This window comes from Schistocerca serialis, chromosome 11 (genome assembly GCF_023864345.2).
Source record: "Schistocerca serialis cubense isolate TAMUIC-IGC-003099 chromosome 11, iqSchSeri2.2, whole genome shotgun sequence".
Lineage (NCBI taxonomy): Eukaryota > Metazoa > Arthropoda > Insecta > Orthoptera > Acrididae > Schistocerca > Schistocerca serialis.
This window is the reverse complement of record NC_064648.1, coordinates 117,366,050-117,385,466: the sequence shown is the minus strand read 5'-3', so window position 1 is coordinate 117,385,466 and position 19,417 is coordinate 117,366,050. Positions and strand designations below refer to the sequence as shown.

The 19,417-nt window shown below is 44.8% G+C and overlaps 1 protein-coding gene across 1 annotated transcript in view; it reads left to right on the top strand.

The window, feature by feature from the left end:
* The first annotated feature begins 11,486 nt into the window (after positions 1-11,486).
* LOC126426680 (nostrin) overlaps positions 11,487-19,417 on the top strand; it is a 151,141-nt gene continuing 143,210 nt past the window's right edge. The window contains exon 1 of the mRNA XM_050088571.1: positions 11,487-11,570. The gene's annotated coding sequence lies outside the window, so the exon portion shown is untranslated. The remainder of the gene's footprint in view (positions 11,571-19,417) is intronic.

Below are 19,417 nucleotides of genomic sequence, written 5' to 3'. Positions count from 1 at the left end.
TGAAGAGAAATTCGGTGATAGCGATTGCATCTTTCAACACGATCGCGCACGTGTTCATAATGCACGGCCTGTGGCGGAGTGGTTACACAAGTCCTGACCTGAATCCTACAAAACACCTTTGGGATGTTTCGGAACGCCGACTTTGTTCCAGGCCTCACCTCAGTGGAGCACTCCGTGAAGAATGGGCTGCCATTCACAAGAAACCTTCCAGCACCTGACTGAACGTATGTGAAAGCTGTCGTCAGGGCTAAGGGTGGGCCAATACCTTATTGTATTGCACTATTACCGACCGCGGGCGCCGCGAACATGTTAGTCATTTTCAGCCAAGTGTCCGGATACTTTTGATCACATAGTGCACTTGGCTGCAGCTGACTCTCGTCAGTCTCTCGCGCCTCATAACTGTTCTCTTCTCCCGTATTGGCACAGACCTCTGTTTAAATTCTGTCTTCCTATCTCCTCCTGTTTCGTAATCTCTTTGGCTCATACAGTAGTTAACATGCATTCATGTATGTGTATCAGTCTTAATACCCTTTACTATTATTATTGCCATTATTATTAATGTGTAGTATTTTTCCCTTATTATTATTACTGTCAGTTATTATTAAATTACACTCATCGTACGGCAGAATACATGCACAAATGGTTTCCGCCATTGGTAATGGCTCTTGTCTACATAAAATTATAACACGAGTCTTTTTTAGACAAGAACCTTTACCAGTGGGCGAATATATTTGTACAGTTATTCTGACGTACGCTGAGTGTAATTCGGCTGCTGTATTGAGCCATAGCATGAGGTTTCTGGTTTTTATATGAATTTTTATACAGGGTGTTACAAAAAGGTACGGCCAAACTTTAAGGAAACATTCCTTACACACAAAGAAAGAAAATATGTTATGTGGACATGTGTCCGGAAACGCTTACTTTCCATGTTAAAGCTCATTTTATTATTTCTCTTCGAATCACATTAATCATGGAATGGAAACACACAGCTACAGAACGTACCAGCGTGACTTCAAACACTTTGTTACAGGAAATGTTCTAAATGTCCTCCGTTAGCGAGGATACGTGCATCCACCTTCCGTCGCATGGAATCCCTGATGCGGCCCTGGAGAATGGCGTATTGTATCACAGCCGTCCACAATACGAGCACGAAGAATCTCTACGTTTGGTACCGGGGTTCCGTAGACGACAGGGTTGAGGTCAGGAGAGCGTGGAGGCCACGGAATTGGTCCGCCTCTACCAATCCGTCGGTCACCGAATCTGTTGTTGAGAAGCGTACGAACACTTCGACTGAAATGTACAGGGGCTCCATCGTGCATGAACCACATGTTGTGTCGTAGTTGTAAAGGCACATGTTCTAGCAGCACAGGTAGAGTGTCCCGTATGAAATAATGGCGGTGAATCGAGGAAGTGCAGTACATACTGACGAAACTAAAATGAACTCTAACATGGAAATTAAGCGTTTCCGGACACATCTCCACATAACATATTTTCTTTATTTGTGTGTGAGGAATGTTTGCTGAATGTTTGGCCGTACCTTCTTGTAACACCCTGTATATGACAAGAGGCCCTCGAGTTCAGGTAATGTGGTCCACTCCTGAAGAAGAAGATATTTTTATAAAAAGCGAAACCTAGGTCAAGGGCTAAATAAACCTTTGGTTTGCAACTGATTGGCTGATACTTTTCAACCTCTTCATATACGCACCATTAAAAACATTTCTTAAATACCCGCGTTTTTCACATGCGTCCAAGTAATCTAATGTGTTAATAGCAATAACCTTAGTTAGAACCTACCGAACACAAAGGTGTCTGAGCACATTTTCTGCTTCTTTGTGATCCGGAGAATACGGAAAGCGTGAAAATCCGCGAGACGGGCGTCTGAACATTCCCCTGCAGCAGATCCGCGCTGTGAAAACTCACACGACTACTTCCCGCAGGGCTTCCCATGCGTCCGCTGGTAGCTTCTGACGTTCCTCGGGTAAGCAGGGGGGTTTCCCAGTTCCCAAGCCACGACAGTTCGCCAATCATTGTAACAGTGATGGTAGAATCTCCTAAAGCGTTAGGCCGCGTCATACTCCATATAATCAGGGGTACCCCAACACGTATTACTGGATATTGAGATACGGTCCGTCCACTCTTCGCCCTTTTTTTTTAATTTGTGTTAAGTTCCTAGGGGACCAAACTGCAAGAGATCATAACTCCCTAGGCGTACACAGTACTTACCCAACTTTCGATAAGGACAACAGATATACCGGGTGATCAAAAAGTCAGTATAAATTTGAAAACTGAATAAATCACGGAATAATGTAGATAGAGAAGTACAAATTGACACACATGCTTCGAATGAGATGGGGTTTAATTAGAACCAAAAAATACAAAAGTTAAAAAAAGTCCGATAGATGGCGCTTCATCTGATCAGAATAGCAATAATGAGCGTAACAAAGTAAGACAAAGCAAAAATGATGTTCTTTACAGGAAATGCTCAATATGTCCACCATCATTCCTCAACAATAGCTGTAGTCGAGGAATAATGTTGTGAAGAGCACTGTAAAGCATGTCCGGAGTTATGGTGAGGCATTGGCGTCGGATGTTGTCTTTCAGCATCCCTAGAGATGTCGGTCCATCACGATACACTTGCGACTTCAGGTAACCCCAAAGCCAATAATCGCACGGACTGAGGTCTGGGGACCTGGGCGGCCAAGCGTGACGAAAGTGGCGGCTGAGCACACGATCATCACCAAACGACGCGCGCAAGAGATCTTTCACGCGTCTAGCAATATGGGGTGGAGCGCCATCCTGCATAAACATCGTACGTTCCAGCAGGTGTCTATCAGCCAGGCTGGGGATGATGCGATTCTGTAACATATCGGCGTACCTCTCACCCGTCACGGTAGCAGTTTTGCTGTCCAGCGCCATCTGTCGGACATTTTGTGATTTTTTTTTTCTGACAAAACCCCATGTCATTCCAAGCATGTGAGTCGATTTTTGCCTCTCTATCTACATTATTCCGTGGTTTATTAAGTTTTCAAATTTATACTGACTTTTTGATCACCCGGTATTTATGAACGAGGGAGGAGTCGAAGAACCTCCGTCGGAGGGGGGGGGGGGGTGGAGCTGTGCGAACCGTGGCAAGACGCCCAAGACCGCGCGGCTCTGCGCCTTTATGTCGGCATTGCTGTGCTCTGGTAGTTGCAACTCTGTTGGCGCGTACGAAATCTCGACCCTGTAGACTGATGCCAGGGCTAATTTAACGTGCCAAAACAAGGATTCAGCTAAAGCAACGACAGGTCATCACTATCATGATGCGTGCGTGTGGTGCATGCAGATGGGCCAAAGTCTAGTGAAGGGGCTGGTACAGGGTGTTTCAAAAATGACCGGTATATTTGAAACGGCAATAAAAACTAAACGAGCAGCGATAGAAATACACCGTTCGTTGCAATATGCTTGGGACAACAGTACATTTTCAGGCGGACAAACTTTCGAAATTACAGTAGTTACAATTTTCAGCAACAGATGGCGCTGCAAGTGATGTGAAAGATATAGAAGACAACGCAGTCTGTGGGTGCGCCATTCTGTACGTCGTCTTTCTGCTGTAAGCGTGTGCTGTTCACAACGTGCACGTGTGCTGTAGACAACATGGTTTATTCCTTAGAACAGAGGATTTTTCTGGTGTTGGAATTCCACCGCCTAGAACACAGTGTTGTTGCAACAAGACGAAGTTTTCAAGGAGGTTTAATGTAACCAAAGGACCGAAAAGCGATACAATAAAGAATCTGTTTGAAAAATTTCAACGGACTGGGAACGTGACGGATGAACGTGCTGGAAAGGTAGGGCGACCGCGTAGGGCAACCACAGAGGGCAACGCGCAGCTAGTGCAGCAGGTGATCCGACAGCGGCCTCGGGTTTCCGTTCGCCGTGTTGCAGCTGCGGTCCAAATGACGCCAACGTCCACGTATCGTCTCGTGCGCCAGAGTTTACACCTCTATCCGTACAAAATTCAAACGCGGCAACCCCTCAGCGCCGCTACCATTGCTGCACGAGAGACATTCACTAACGATATAGTGCACAGGATTGATGACGGCGATATGCATGTGGGCAGCATTTGGTTTACTGACGAAGCTTATTTTTACCTGGACGGCTTCGTCAATAAACAGAACTGGCGCATATGGGGAACCGAAAAGCCCCATGTTGCAGTCCCATCGTCCCTGCATCCTGAAAAAGTACTGGTCTGGGCCGCCATTTCTTCCAAAGGAATCATTGGCCCATTTTTCAGATCCGAAACGATTACTGCATCACGCTATCTGGACATTCTTCGTGAATCTGTGGCGGTACAAACTGCCTTAGACGACACTGCGAACACCTCGTGGTTTAAGCAAGATGGTGCCCGGCCACATCGCACGGCCGACGTCTTTAATTTCCTGAATGAATATTTCGATGATCGTGTGATTGCTTTGGGCTATCCGAAACATACAGGAGGCGGCGTGGATTGGCCTCCCTATTCGCCAGACATGAACCCCTGTGACTTCTTTCTGTGGGGACACTTGAAAGACCAGGTGTACCGCCAGAATCCAGAAACAATTGAACAGCTGAAGCAGTACATCTCATCTGCATGTGAGGCCATTCCGCCAGACACGTTGTCAAAGGTTTCGGGTAATTTCATTCAGAGACTACGCCATATTATTGCTACGCATGGTGGGTATGTGGAAAATATCGTACTATAGAGTTTCCCAGACCGCAGCGCCAACTGTTGTTGAAAATTGTAACTATTGTAATTTCGAAAGTTTGTCCGCCTGAAAATGTACTGTTGTCCCAAGCATATTGCAACATACGGTGTATTTCTATCGCTGCTCGTTTAGTTTTTATTGCCGTTTCAAATATACCGGTCATTTTTGAAACACCCTGTAGGTCTAATTGGGTACCCCAAAGCAAACAGCAAGGCCTGCAGAAGCTGCATCCACACTCCAATTTTAAGACTGCGGAGCTGATTGCCATTGTGGAAACCCTACTATTCGCACAGACGTCCACAGCAGACACCGCAGTTACCATCCCGGATTGTGTGTCAGCTCTATAGCTAATTAGAAACTATCGTAATACCTGTACCAACCCCAAAGTTGCAGCAACTGTCAAGATTGTGTTTCGGGTGCAGAGGAACTGTCGCAACATCGTAATGGTATGGATGAAAGGTCACTCTCGGATAGGCATGGCAAATCCGACAATGTGGAACAGATAACGGTATTCTAGTCACGAATAACGTGCGTTTCTCGGTGTTGATTTGGTTACGGTCATAGCAGGTATTTTTTAAAATTTTACTAATCACCGAGTAAAAAAAAAATATATATATATGAATTAGCCGTCCCGGTAGTGCTAAAATGTGTCGTTTTTAAATAAACTTTTTTTACGTATGTTTTATTTATAAATTTTGCATTGGTTTGAAATATTCCATTATTATAGTAAATGGGAGAAATTAATAACAATGCCGACATAAACGAACAATAAACACATGCCGTAAGATCTGAGCGGCACAGCTGAGTCAAAAAATGTCTCTGTTGCCACGTGTCGTGGCCTGAGATAGGCGCCGGCCTATGTGACCGAGCGGTTCTAGGCGCTTCAGTCTGGACCCACGCGACCGCTACGGTCGCATGTTCGAATCCTGCCTCGGGCATGGATGTGTGTGATGTCCTTAGGTTAGTTAGGTTTAAGTAGTTCTAAGTTCTAGGGGACTGATGACCTCAGAAAGCTAAGTCCCACGGTGCCCAGAGCCATTTGAACCATTTTGAACCCCGAGAGAGGGTTCTACGTGCAGATTGCGGGAGTTCGCCCCACCCGGTCTATGCGGCAGTTCCTCGCAGAATGGCACAAACCCTAGTCTGACGTAGCAATGAGGTATAATGCTTCATTTGCTTTAAAAGATTCGAGATTACTCTACCATTTCTGTGAAATAATAAGACAGGAAGAAAATTATGGTAACAGTAATAAAATAAAAACTTAACAAGACGTCATTTATAGTATACAGGGTGTAAATTCTAAGTTGACAAACCAGAGTAACTCGAAAAATAAGCTTCACACGAAAAAATGTGTAGAATCCAAAGTTGATTATTTTCGAGGGGGGCATCTGCTGGTGCTAAAATTAGCCCACCACCCCAGCCCAGCCGCCTGGGTTTGGGGCGGGAGGCAACTTTAAAATTTCAAATGGGAACCCCCATTTTTTTATTGTTGAATCAGATTCTACATTAAAAAAACTACATACATTTTGTCTTAAACATTTGTTTTGATTCTTGGTAGTTGGCACTGTAATTCAAGAAAATCCATGTTCTCATTTTTGCGTGAAAAATGGTTACGGATAAATAAAAAATACTTATTTACTTCGTAAATTTTGATTCTCTAAAAGTAAAAGTCTCCCTCTCTCCCCATAGCGTAGGGTTTGAGACAGAGGAATTAGAATCTTAGAAATGACGGCCCAAATATTAATTTTTCCGCAGATTCGCATAAGTTTTGTTTGTTTCGTGGTCATGAGGCCTCACAACTTTTAATTATCCACAAATCATGTGAGTAGCTAACTAACTAACCAAACATCGTACGAAGTAAATAAGTATTTTTTATTTATCCGTAACGATTTTGGTTCAAATGGTTCAAATGGCTCTGAGCACTATGCGACCCAACTGCTGAGGTTATCAGTCGCCTAGAACTTAGAACTAATTAAACCTAACTAACCTAAGGACAGAACACAACACCCAGCCATCACGAGGCAGAGAAAATCCCTGACCCCGCCGGGAATCGAACCCGGGAACCCGGCGTAACCATTTTGCACGCGAAAATGAGAACATGGATTTTCTCGAATTACAGCGCCAACAACCAAGAATCAAAACAAATGTTTAAGACAAAATGTATATAGAATCTGATTGCGCAATAAAAAATGGGGGTTCTCATTTGAAATTTTAAAGTTGCCTCCCGCCCCAAACCCAGGCGGTTGGGCTGGGGTGGTGGGCTAATTTTAGCACCAGCAGATGTCCCCCTCGAAAATAATCAACTTTGGATTCTACACATTTTTTCGTGTGAAGCTTATTTTTCGAGTTATTCTGGTTTGTCAACTTAGAATTTACACACTGTACAATAAAACAAAGAAAATAGCCGATGCGCTGCCATTATCTACATAGTATGCTTTTATCAGCCTGTAGCTCTTCAGAACGGACGGATTTCTCGTAAATCCATGCTATAGAAGTTTTCTTTAGTTTTTCACATGTGCCTTAAAAGCTTGAATAATAAATATTTTTTAGCTAAAATTAGAGTTTCATCTCACACCTTATGTCGTTCTCCGCATCCCGTGCTTGCACTGAACCAAAAGGTACAGTAAAGTAAAGTTCCCCTGAGTAAAGCTAACAATTTCATTTATCAGAGTAAAATAATCTATGTGCCATTGCACAGTTGGCAAATTATTCAGATCAGGACAGAATTTTTATTAAGTAACAAACAGGGCCAAAAATGAGTACAGTTATCTAGAATGACAATTTTATGCCATTGCACTACGGCTGAGTTGAATATATGTTTTATTACCGGCTAAACGGGAAGGAGTGCACTAGCTAAGTCCACAGACCCAGTCAGATGCAGGTTGGTGATTTTCATTTATTTTTACCACTAAACTTTCATGCAGTCAGTTGTGTATTTTGAGTATTAATTTTCCAACAATATTTTCATGCAGCCAGATAAAGTTCAGTTCAATTAAATACGCAGATGCAAGTTTTATTAAAGACTAAAGCAGTCACATGCAGTTCAGTCTGGTTTAAATAGAGAAGTTTTAATTAACAACACTTTCAAAAATGGTTCAATTGGCTCTGAGCACTATGGGACTTAACATCCACGGTCATGAGTCCCCAAGAACTTAGAACTACTTAAACCTAACTAACCTAAGGACATCACACAACACCCAGCCATCACGAGGCAGAGAAAATCCCTGACCCCGGCGGGAATCGAACCCGGGAACCCGGGCGTGGGAAGCGAGAAAGCTACCACACGACCACGAGATGCGGGCAACAACACTTTCAAAATGACAATGGCAGTGAGGTGAAAGCCAGATTAGCAGTGCTACTTTGCCGCATTATCCATGCTAAGGAGTTCGCATCTATCACTAAAATCCAAAATCCTTATTTACAAAACAATTATAAGACCAGTTGTTACGTATGGTGCCGAAACGTGGACCATGACTGTAAATGAGGAAAGGATCCTTAGCATATGGGAGAGAGAAAGGTGCTACGTAAAATATATGGCCCATTATATGAGCAAGAAGGTTGGCGCATTCGTACGAATGCAGAACTACAAGATCTTTTTGAAGAACTTGGCATTGTTACTACCATTAAAATAAGAAGACTGCAGTGGGCAGGGCACGTGGTCAGAATGGAAGAAGACAGAGCATGTAAGAGGATTTTTGACGGCAAAGCTGGAGGCAGATAGCGGAGGGAACGCCCCAGAAAGAGATGGGTGGATGGAGTTAAAGAAGACATGAAAAAACCGGGTGTCAGAGGATGCAGACGGAAAGCCATGGATCGGATAGAATGGCAGGTTATTATGATGCAGGCCAAGGCTCTTCAAGGGCTGTAGAGTCGAGGACTAAGTAAGTAAGTAAGTAGTTAGGGTGTAGTAAAAGTTGTAGCAGACCAAGAGATGAATACAGTAAGCTGATTTGGAAGGATATAGGTTGCAGTAGTTATTTGGAGATGAAAAGGTGAGCGCAGGATGGAGTAGCATGGAGTGCTGCAGGCCGGCTGGTGTGGCCGAGCGGTTCTAGGCGCTTCAGTCTGGAACCGCGTGACCGCTACGGTCGCAGGTTCGAATCCTGCCTCGGGCATGGATGTGTGTGATGTCCTAAGGTTAGTTAGGTTTAAGTAGTTCTAAGTTCTAGGGGACTGATGACCACAGATGTTAAGTCCCATAGTGCTCAGAGCCATTTGAACCATTTGAACCATTTGGAGTGCTGCATCTAACCAGTCTGCGGACTGATGATCACCACAGCAGAAACAGCAAAGTCAGTAGCACATACGCACCTGCAAACAAATAAAAATTATTTATGTAGCTTTGCTTTTTCGAGGTGATAATCAAAATTGTATGAGTACTCCTGACAGACTTGGATTTATTCGAATGTTCAACTGTGTCTGAAATCTTATGGGACTTAACTGCTAAGGTCATCAGTCCCTAAGCTTACACACTACTTAACCTAAATTATCCTAAGGACAAACACACACACCCATGCCCGAGGGAGGACTCGAACCTCCGCCGGGACCAGCCCTACAGTCCATGACTGCAGTGCCTTATACTCTTATGATGGTCGAAGTAGAGAGGATGTAAAATGTAGACTGGCAATGGCAAGGAAAGCGTTTCTGAAGAAGAGAAATTTGTTAACATCGAGTATAAAGTGTCAGGAAGCAGTTTCTGGAAGTATTTGTATGAAGTGTAGCCATGTGCGGAAGTGAAACATGGACGATAAATACTTTGGACAAGAAGAGAATAGAAGTTTTCGAAATGTGGTGCTACAGAAAAATGTTGAAGATTAGATGGGTAGATCACATAACTAATGAGGAAGTATTGAATAGGATTGGGGAGAAGAGGAGTTTGTGGCACAACTTGACCATAAGAAGGGATCGGTTGGTAGGACACGTTCTGAGGCATCAAGGGCTCAAATGGTTCAAATGGCTCTGAGCACTATGGGACTTAACATCTGAGGTCATCAGTCCCCTAGAACTTAGAACTACGTAAACCTAACTAACCTAAGGACATCACACACATCCATGCCCGAGGCAGGATTCGAACCTGCGACCGTAGCAGTACCGCGGTTCCGGACTACAGCGCCTAGAACCGCACGGCCACCACGGCCGGCCCATCAAGGGATCACCGATTTGGTATTGGAGGGAAGCGTGGAGGGCACAAATCGTAGAGGGAGACCAAGAGATGAATTCGCAAGCAGATTTTGAAGGATGTAGGTTGGAGTAGGTACTGGGAGATGAAGAAGCTTGCACAGGATAGAGTAGTGTTTTATGTTTTGTTTTCTTTTTTCTGACAACGGAACCTCTCCATCGCACCCCCTTCAGATTTAGTTATTAGTTAGCACAGTGGATAGGCCTTGAAAAACTGAATACAGATCAATCGAGAAAACAGGAAGAAGTTGTGTGGAACTATGAAAAAATAAGCAAAATATACAAACTGAATAGTCCATGTGCAAAATAGACAACATCAAGGAGAATGTGAGCGAAGGAGCGCCGTGGTCCCGTGGTTAGCGTGAGCAGCTGCGGAACGAGAGGTCCTTGGTTCAAGGCTTCCCTCGAGTGAAAAGTTTACTTTATTTATTTTCGCAAAGTTATGATCTGTGCGTTCGTTCATTGACGTCTCTGTTCACTGTAATAAGTTTAGTGTATGTGTTTTGCGACCGCACCGCAAAACCGTGCGATTAGTAGACGAAAGGACGTGCCTCTCCAATGGGAACCGAAAACATTTGATCGCAAGGCCATATGTCAACCGATTCCTCCACGGGAAAACACCTCTGATACATTCTATACGACACTGGTGACGGCATGTGCGTTACATGACAGGAATATGTTGTCGACCCACCTAACTTGTGCACTTGGCGAATGGGTAAAAAGATTCTTCTACCTTGCCCGATTTAGGTTCTCTTGTGGATGTGATAATCACTCCCAAAAAGTGATGAAAACATAACAGTTTGTCACATAAACTGAAAATGAAGAATTAAACTGTTCACTCAAGGACCTCTCGTTCCGCAGCTGCTCACGCTAACCACGGGACTAAGGCGCTCAAATTCTCCTTGATGTTGCCTATCTTGCACATGGACTACTCAGTTTATATATTTTCCTTATTTTTTCATAGTTCCACACAACTTCTTCCTGTTTTCTCGATTGACCTATGTCCAGTTTTTCAAGGCCTATCCACTGTGCCAACTTATTACTAAATCTGAGAGGGGTGCGATGGGGAGGTTCCCTTGTGAGGAATGTGACCCCCAAGGTCTGTAAAGTGCATCTGATGCACTGTGAGTAATCTGCCCACTGTTTTTTTTCTACGCCGCGAGTTTACAGGGAGCAGTAAGTGGGACCTTGCAGTAAGTGCATTGTCGCGACTTGCCTACTTTTCCCTCCTTATCTTCCGAGTGAGGTAAGTGTTCCGGATGTAAGAGCACGTGCGACGCACCCGTAAAGGGCGGCATTTCCTCACACACACACGCACACACACTCACGTGTGCGGTCGTGTGCATCGGACCTTATAAAAAGTCGCCCTGCGCCGAGGTCTCGTACAGGTCAACAGGACGGGGGCACATAGCACGTTGTGTGTGTGTGTGTGTGTGTGTGTGTGTGTGTGTAACTGAGGTGGAGGGGAGAGAAGAGTTCCCGAGCGTGCCTAGTGACTGACGTCGCCGCTCAGTTGGCAACACTGCAGCCACTTCCTGGCGCGTCGGTGGCAGGTCGGCTTCGCACCTGTTGTCAGTCGGTGAACTGTGTCGCGCGGGTTCGCGTCCCGTGCCGAATTACTGCGTTCCGTTCCGCTCAGCTTCGGCAGTGTGCGCGTGTGTGTGTTCAGTATGTTGTGACACTACTCGGATTAGTTTCGCAGCTTATACTTTGTTCGATTCCTCCAGCGTATTTGCCTTACCTTCTGCGGTGCTCTTGTGGCGTGGAAATGAGCAACGGCTTGCGAGTCGGTAGTATGTGTGTGCGTGCGTATGTTCAAATCCAGATGCGAGGAGGTCTCCATAGTCTGCGCTAACGCAGATATGCCAGGATATGTACGTGGGCACCGGATGTCGCAACTGCTTTGTGGATACGACCTGTGCCGATACAAGTAACCGCTAGTGTTTTGCGGATATCCAAAATATTACTTGCTTTACCATTAAAAGTTGAAGGAGAGTCAGCATTATCATTTTCGTCTACTTACATTACATGCGGCCGATAATAATTATGATGTTCATCATTTGCTTTTGAAGCTCTTGGACCGCGCGGGATTAGCCGAGCGGTCTCGGGCGCTGCAGTCATGGACTGTGCGGCTGGTTCCGGCGGAGGTTCGAGTCCTCCCTGGGGCATGGCTGTGTGTGTTTGTCCTTAGGATAATTTAGGTTAAGTAGTGCGTAAGCTTAGGGACTGATGACCTTAGCAGTTAAGTCCCATAAGATTTCACACACATTTGAACATTTTTTTTAAACAAGCTCTTGCAGTAGCCTTGTTTACAGGCAAAATATTGGTTCAAATTGCTCTGAGCACTATGGGACTTAACATCTGAGGTCATCAGTCCCCTAGAACTTAGAACTACTTAAACCTAACTTGCCTAAGGACAACACACACATCCATGCCCGAGGCAGGATTCGAACCTGCGACCTAGCAGTCACGCGGTTCCAGACTGAAGCGCCTAGAACCGCGCGGCCACACCGGCCGGCGACAAAATATTACTTACTTTACAATTAAAAGTTGAAGGAGAGTCAGCATTATCATTTTCGTTTACTTGCATTACATGCGACCGATAATAATTATGATGTTCATCATTTGCTTTTGAAGCTCTTGGGCCGCGCGGGATTAGCCGAGCGGTCTCGGGCGCTGCAGTCATGGACTGTGCGGCTGGTTCCGGCGGAGGTTCGAGTCCTCCCTCGGGCATGGGTGTGTGTGTTTGTCCTTAGGATAATTTAGGTTAAGTAGTGCGTAAGCTTAGGGACTGATGACCTTAGCAGTTAAGTCCCATAAGATTTCACACACATTTGAACATTTTTTTTAAACAAGCTCTTGCAGTAGCCTTGTTTACAGGCAAAATATTGGTTCAAATGGCTCTGAGCACTAGGGGCTTAATGTCTGAGATCATCAGTCCCCTAGAACTTAAAACTACTTAAACCTAACTAACCTAAGGACATCACACACATCCATGCCCGAGGCAGGATTCGAACCTGCGACCTAGCAGTCACGCGGTTCCAGACTGAAGCTCCTAGAACCGCGCGGCCACACCGGCCGGCGACAAAATATTACTTACTTTACAATTAAAAGTTGAAGGAGAGTCAGCATTATCATTTTCGTCTACTTGCGTTACATGCGATCGATAATAATTATGCCGGCCGGGGTGGCTGAGCGGTTCTAGGCGCTACAGTCTGGAACCGCGCGACTGCTACGCTCGCAGGTTCGAATCCTGCCTCGGGCATGGATGTGTGTGATATTCTTAGGTTAGTTAGGTTTAAGTAGTTCTCAGTTCTAGGGGACTGATGACCTTAGAAGTTAAGTCCCATAGTGCTCAGAGCCATTTTTGATAATAATTATGATGTTCATGATTTGCTTTTGAAGCTCTTGCAGTAGCTTTGTTTACAGACAAAATAGATTCGCATATTATGGAAATCAACTGTGTTTTATATACACCCAAACATGTTTCAGTACTCTTGTCCCCTCATCAGCGGTTATCTTTAGCCAGCTCTGTAAATTGTAAACTTATTTTAAGCAATAATTATCCTAATGAAATTAGGCCAAAAATAGTTATTGTCTTTACCTTAATAGTTCTACATTATTCAGTCATGCACAAAACACTATACTTTAGCGCATATTCTTAGCGTATCATGAGGACTGAAATGTTGCTATAGTGAGGTTCATGGGTGAGTTAAGAAACCATTTTACGGAACTGAGCAAAGAATATCAACTGACAATCGCACAAAGGTGCTGAAATACGTTTGGATTAATATTAAGATGCAGTTGTTTGCATAGCAGTCGGACTTGGTACTCAGTAGTAATTATTGCAGTCTTACATATACTTCTATACTCTGCAACCCACTGTGAAGTGCATGGCAGAGGATACGTACCACTATACTAGTTATTAGGATTTTTTTGCTGCTGCATCCACGTATGGAGCGCGGGAAGAATGATTGTTTGAATGCCTCCGTGGGTGCTATAATTACTCAAATCTTGCCCTCACTATGTCTATGTGAGCGATACGTAAGGCGTTGCAGTATAATGCTAGTGTCATCATTTAAAGCCGGTTCTTGAAATTTTGTTAATAGACTCTCTCGGGATAGTTTACATATAACTTCAAGAGTCTGCCAGTTCAATTCCTTCTGTATGTCTGTGACACTCCCCCGCATGTCAAACAAACCTGTGACAGTTCGTGCTTCCCTTCTCTGTATACGTTCAATATCCTGTGCTGTGCGTATTTGGTATGGGTCCAACACACTCGAACAATATTGTAGGGAGGGTTGCACGAGATTTGTAAAGTCTCCTTTGCAGACTGATTGCATTTGTCTAATATTCTACGAATAAATCCGCTTTACTGATGGCTGAGGCTATGTGATCGTTCCATTTCGTTTTCCTACAAAGAGTTATCCCCAGAAATTTCTATGAGGTGACCGATTCCAACTGTGATTCATTCATACTGTAGTTGTATCACACATTTTTCGTTTTGTAAAGCGCACAGTTCAAATTTTTCAATACTTAATCAAGTTGCCAATCATTGCACCCATTTGAAATCTTACAAAATTGCGACTGAAAGTGTACGCAGCTTTTTGCAAACAGTACTTGATTACAGATAAGTGCATCATCTGCGAAAAGTCTGAGGCTACTACTAATATTGTTCAAATGGTTCAAATAGCTCTGAGCACTATGGGACTCAACTGCTGAGGTCATTAGTCCCCCAGAACTTAGAACTAGTTAAACCTAACTAACCTAAGGACATCACAAACATCCATGCCTGAGGCAGGATTCGAATCTGCGACCGTAGCGGTCTTGCGGTTCCAGACTGCAGCGCCTTTAACCGCACGGCCACTTCGGCCGGCTACTAATATTGTCTGCAGTGTCATTGATATACGGTACAGTGCAAACAGCAAGGGTTCCAACACACTTCCCTGGCGCACAGGTGATGCAACACCTACTTCTGTCGATGATCCACAATTAACGATACCTTGCTGCGCCCTCTCCACCAAGAAATCCCGAATCCAGCCACAAGTTTTACTTCATACTCTATACGACCGTACTTTGGTTAATTAGCGTATGTATAACAGTAAATCAAATGAAACTTCCTGGCAGATTAAAACTGTGTGCCCGACCGACACTCGAACTCGGGACCTTTGCCTTTCGCGGGCAAGTGCCCTACCAACTGAGCTACCCAAGCACGACTCACGCCCGTTACTCACTTTCAGAACTAGCACTCCTGAAAGAAAGGAAGTTTCATATCAGCGCACTCTCCGCTGAAGAGTGAAAATCTCATTCTGGAAACATCCCCCAGTCTGTGGCTAAGCCATGTCTCCGCAGTATCCTTTCTTCCAGCAGTGCTAGTTCTGCAAGGTTCGCAGGAGAGCTTCTGTAAAGTTTGGAAGGTAGGAGACGAGGTACTGGCAGAAGTAAAGCTGTGAGGATGGGTCGTGAGTCATGCTTGGGTAGCTCAGATGGTAGAGCACTTGCCCGCGAAAGGCAAAGATCCCGAGTTCGAGTCTCGGTCGAGCACACAGTTTTAATCTGCCAGGAAGTTTCATATCAGCGCACACTCCGCTGAAAATCTCATTCTGTAAATCAAATGCTTTTGGATAGTCAAGAGCCGGCCGGGGTGGCCGAGCGGTTCTAGGCGCTAAAGTCTGGAACCGCGCGACCGCTACGGACGCAGGTTCGAATCCTGCCTCAGGCATGGATGTGTGTGATGTCCTTAGGCTAGTTAGGTTTAAGTAGTTCTAAGTAGTAGGGGACTGATGACCTCGGAAGTTAAGTCCCATAGTGCTCAGAGCCATTTGAACCACTTGATAGTCAAGAAGTTGTGCAGTTACCTGAGTGCTCTGATCAGTGGCTGTAGGGATGTCATGTTTTATATCTGTTAGTTCTTACTGCCATTATATTGGCTTGAATGTGCAGTGTATACTAGCATTCGGATGGGTGACCATCCCGTCTGCCGAGCGCTGTAGGCAAGCGGGGTCCACTCAGCCCGTGTGAGCCAAACTGAGGAGCTACTTGACTGAGAAGTAGCGGCTCCGGTCTCGTAAACTGACATATGGCCGAGAGAACGGTGTGCTGACCACATGACCCTCCGTATCCGTATCCGGTGACGCTCCTGGACTGAGAGGATGACACGGCGGCCGGTCGGTACCGTTGGGCCTTCCAAGGCCTGTTCGGACGGAGTTTTTCTTTTTTTTTTTTTTTTTTTTTTTCTTTGTCGTCAGTCTACTGACTGGTTGGATGCCGCCCGCCACGAATTCCTTTCCTGTGCTAACCTCTTCATCTCAGAGTAGCACTTGCAACTTACGTCCTCAATTATTTGCTTGACCTATTCCAATCTCTGTTTTCCTCTACAGTTTTTGCCCTCTACATGTCTTAGCAGATGTCCTATCATCCTGTCCCTTCTCCTTATCAGTGTTTTCCACATATTCCTTTCCTCTCCGATTCTGCGTACAACCTCCTCATTCCTTACCTTATCAGTCCACCAAATTTTCAACATTCGTCTATAGCACCACATCTCAAATGCTTCGATTCTCTTCTGTTCCGGTTTTCCCGCAGTCCATGTTTCACTACCATACAATGCTGTACTCCAGACGTACATCCTCAGAAATTTCTTCCTCAAATTAAGGCCGGTATTTGATATTAGTAGACTTCTCTTGGCCAGAAATGCCTTTTTTGCCATAGCGAGTGTGCTTTTGATGTCCTCCTTGCTCCGTCCGTCATTGGTTATTTTACTGCCTGGGTAGCAGAATTCCTTAACTTCATTGACTTCGTGACCATCAATCCTGATGTTAAGTTTCTCTCTGTTCTCATTTCTACTACTTCTCATTGCCTTCGTCTTTCTCCGATTTACTCTCAAACCATACTGTGTACTCATTAGACTATTCATTCCGTTCAGCAGATCATTTAATTCTTCTTCACTTTCACTCAGGATAGCAATGTCATCAGCGAATCGTATCATTGATATCCTTTCACCTTGTATTTTAATTCCGCTCCTGAACCTTTCTTTTATTTCCATCATTGCTTCCTCGATGTACAGATTGAAGAGTAGGGGCGAAAGGCTACAGCCTTGTCTTACACCCGTCTTAATACGAGCACTTCGTTCTTGATCGTCCACTCTTATTATTCCCTCTTGGTTGTTGTACATATTGTATATGACTCGTCTCTCCCTATAGCTTACCCCTACTTTTTTCAGAATCTCGAACAGCTTGCACCATTTTATATTGTCGAACGCTTTTCCAGGTCGACAAATCCTATGAAAGTGTCTTGATTTTTCTTTAGCCTTGCTTCCATTATTAGCCGTAACGCCAGAATTGTCTCTCTCGTCCCTTTACTTTTCCTAAAGTCAAACTGATCGTCACCTAGCGCATTCTCAATTTTGTTTTCCATTCTTCTGTATTTTATTCTTGTAAGCAGCTTCGATGCATGAGCTGTTAAGCTGATTGTGCGATAATTTTCGCACTTGTCAGCTCTTGCCGTCTTCGGAATTGTGTGGATGATGCTTTTCCGAAAGTCAGATGGTATGTCGCCAGACTCATATATTCTACACACCAACGTGAATAGTCGTTTTGTTGCCACTTCCCCCAACGATTTTAGAAATTCTGATGGAATGTTATCTATGTTTTTAGTATACCCTGCACATTCAGAAGAGATATCTCCACCTCTTCGTACTGTTTACGGGTTCATGGAGAGATCTGCAGGATTTATGGTGTCAGTTGCCTCCAGAACTACTTCAGACACTAGTCGAGTCCATGCCACGTCGTGTTGCTCCACTTCTGCGGGCTCGCGGGGGCCCTACACGATATTAGGTAGGTGTACCAGTTTTCTTGGCTCTTCAGTGCAGTTCACCAGAATAAGGATGAAAGGACTGTTCGAACGGCTCGAGTTTCTGTATAGTCGAGTGGCGAGTTTTTTGAATACTCCCTTGAGGAAGGTGTGGTGTCACCGCCAGACACCACACTTGCTAGGTGGTAGCCTTTAAATCGGCCGCGGTCCGTTGGTATATGTCGGACCCGCGTGTCGCCACTGTCAGTGATTGCAGACCGAGCGCCGCCACACGGCAGGTCTAGAGAGACTTCCTAGCACTCGCCCAGTTGGACAGCCAACTTTGCTATCGGTGGTTCACTGTCTAAATACGTTCTCATTTGCAGAGACGACAGTTCAGCACAGCCTTCAGCTACGTCATTTGCTACGTCCTAGCAAGGCGCCATATTCAGTTACTAAAATCTGAACAGATAATATTGTGAATCTTGTGCCGTCAAGAGCGACGTTCCTCATTAATGGATTAAAGTTAAGTATCAAAGTAATTACGTATCGCTTTCTGAATTCTAATTCCTTGTCATGTCACAGACCTCACGTCAGTGTAGTTCTTCTCTCCTCACGCCAGCCTGCGTGAGCTAAAAAGCGTGCATTTCGGACTCCTTTAGTAACACGGTGTTGGCCCTTCTGCCAACACAACAGAAGGCTAAGGCATCCGACGGCCGTTCCCTACAACACTGTGAACGCAGCCCAACAACACGAAATTTTAAGGAAATTATTTTTGCAGTCATAAAAGCCGTTGCAAAATGCACGTTGACTCCTAGACAGGGGAATAATAACTTTCCTAAATGTATTTATACGGTCCTGTGATTATACAACAGTGTGATGTCAGCCGTATTGAGTGCAGTATTGTGAATCGACTGCGCGCAGGATTCAGCTACCTGTTGCAAGCGCGCTGATATTTCATGACCTGCGGCGACCGGAAATTCTCGCGCGTTCCTTCTCCCTCTCACATCCGCCGCCAGCTGCCGCTATACCACTACAGCCGCCACAACGCTTCGCCAGTGAGTGGCAGAGGGTACACTGTACTTCTCACTCCTCATTTATTTATTTACTACGCAAGCCACTGAGCAGTGCACGGAGGAGGGTACATTGTACCAGTATTATCCATGTTTTTCTTATTCCATTCGCTTACTGAGCGAAGAAAAATCATTGTCTGTACTAGAGGGTACCTGAAAAAACCTGAATAACTCTTTAAAAGCTCTATATTTTCAAACTGTTCGCAAAACAACCATATCCCCTCCAAAATAATTCCATTGCAACTAATGCATTTGTTCCACTAATGCCTCCACTGTTGCCGGCTGGAGTGGCCGAGCGGCTCTAGGCGCTACAGTCTGGAACCCCGCGGCCGCTACGGTCGCAGGTTCGAATCCTGCCTCGGGCATGGATGTCTATGATGTACTTAGGTTAGTTAGGTTTAAGTAGTTCTAAGTTCTAGGGGACTGATGACCTAAGAAGTTAAGTCCTATAGTTCTCAGAGCCATTTGAACCATTCGAACCTCCACTGTTCGAAACATCTTTTGTAGTCGTTTGCAGAAATAGCTCACAGCTCCCCCCTCGTTTTCTTCTCGAATTTTTCAATTTTGTCGAATCGGTGTCGCTTTGGTGACGCTTTTCATGCTTGGAAATAAGACAATGTCGCACGGAGCCAGCTCAAGCGAAAATTCTGGAAA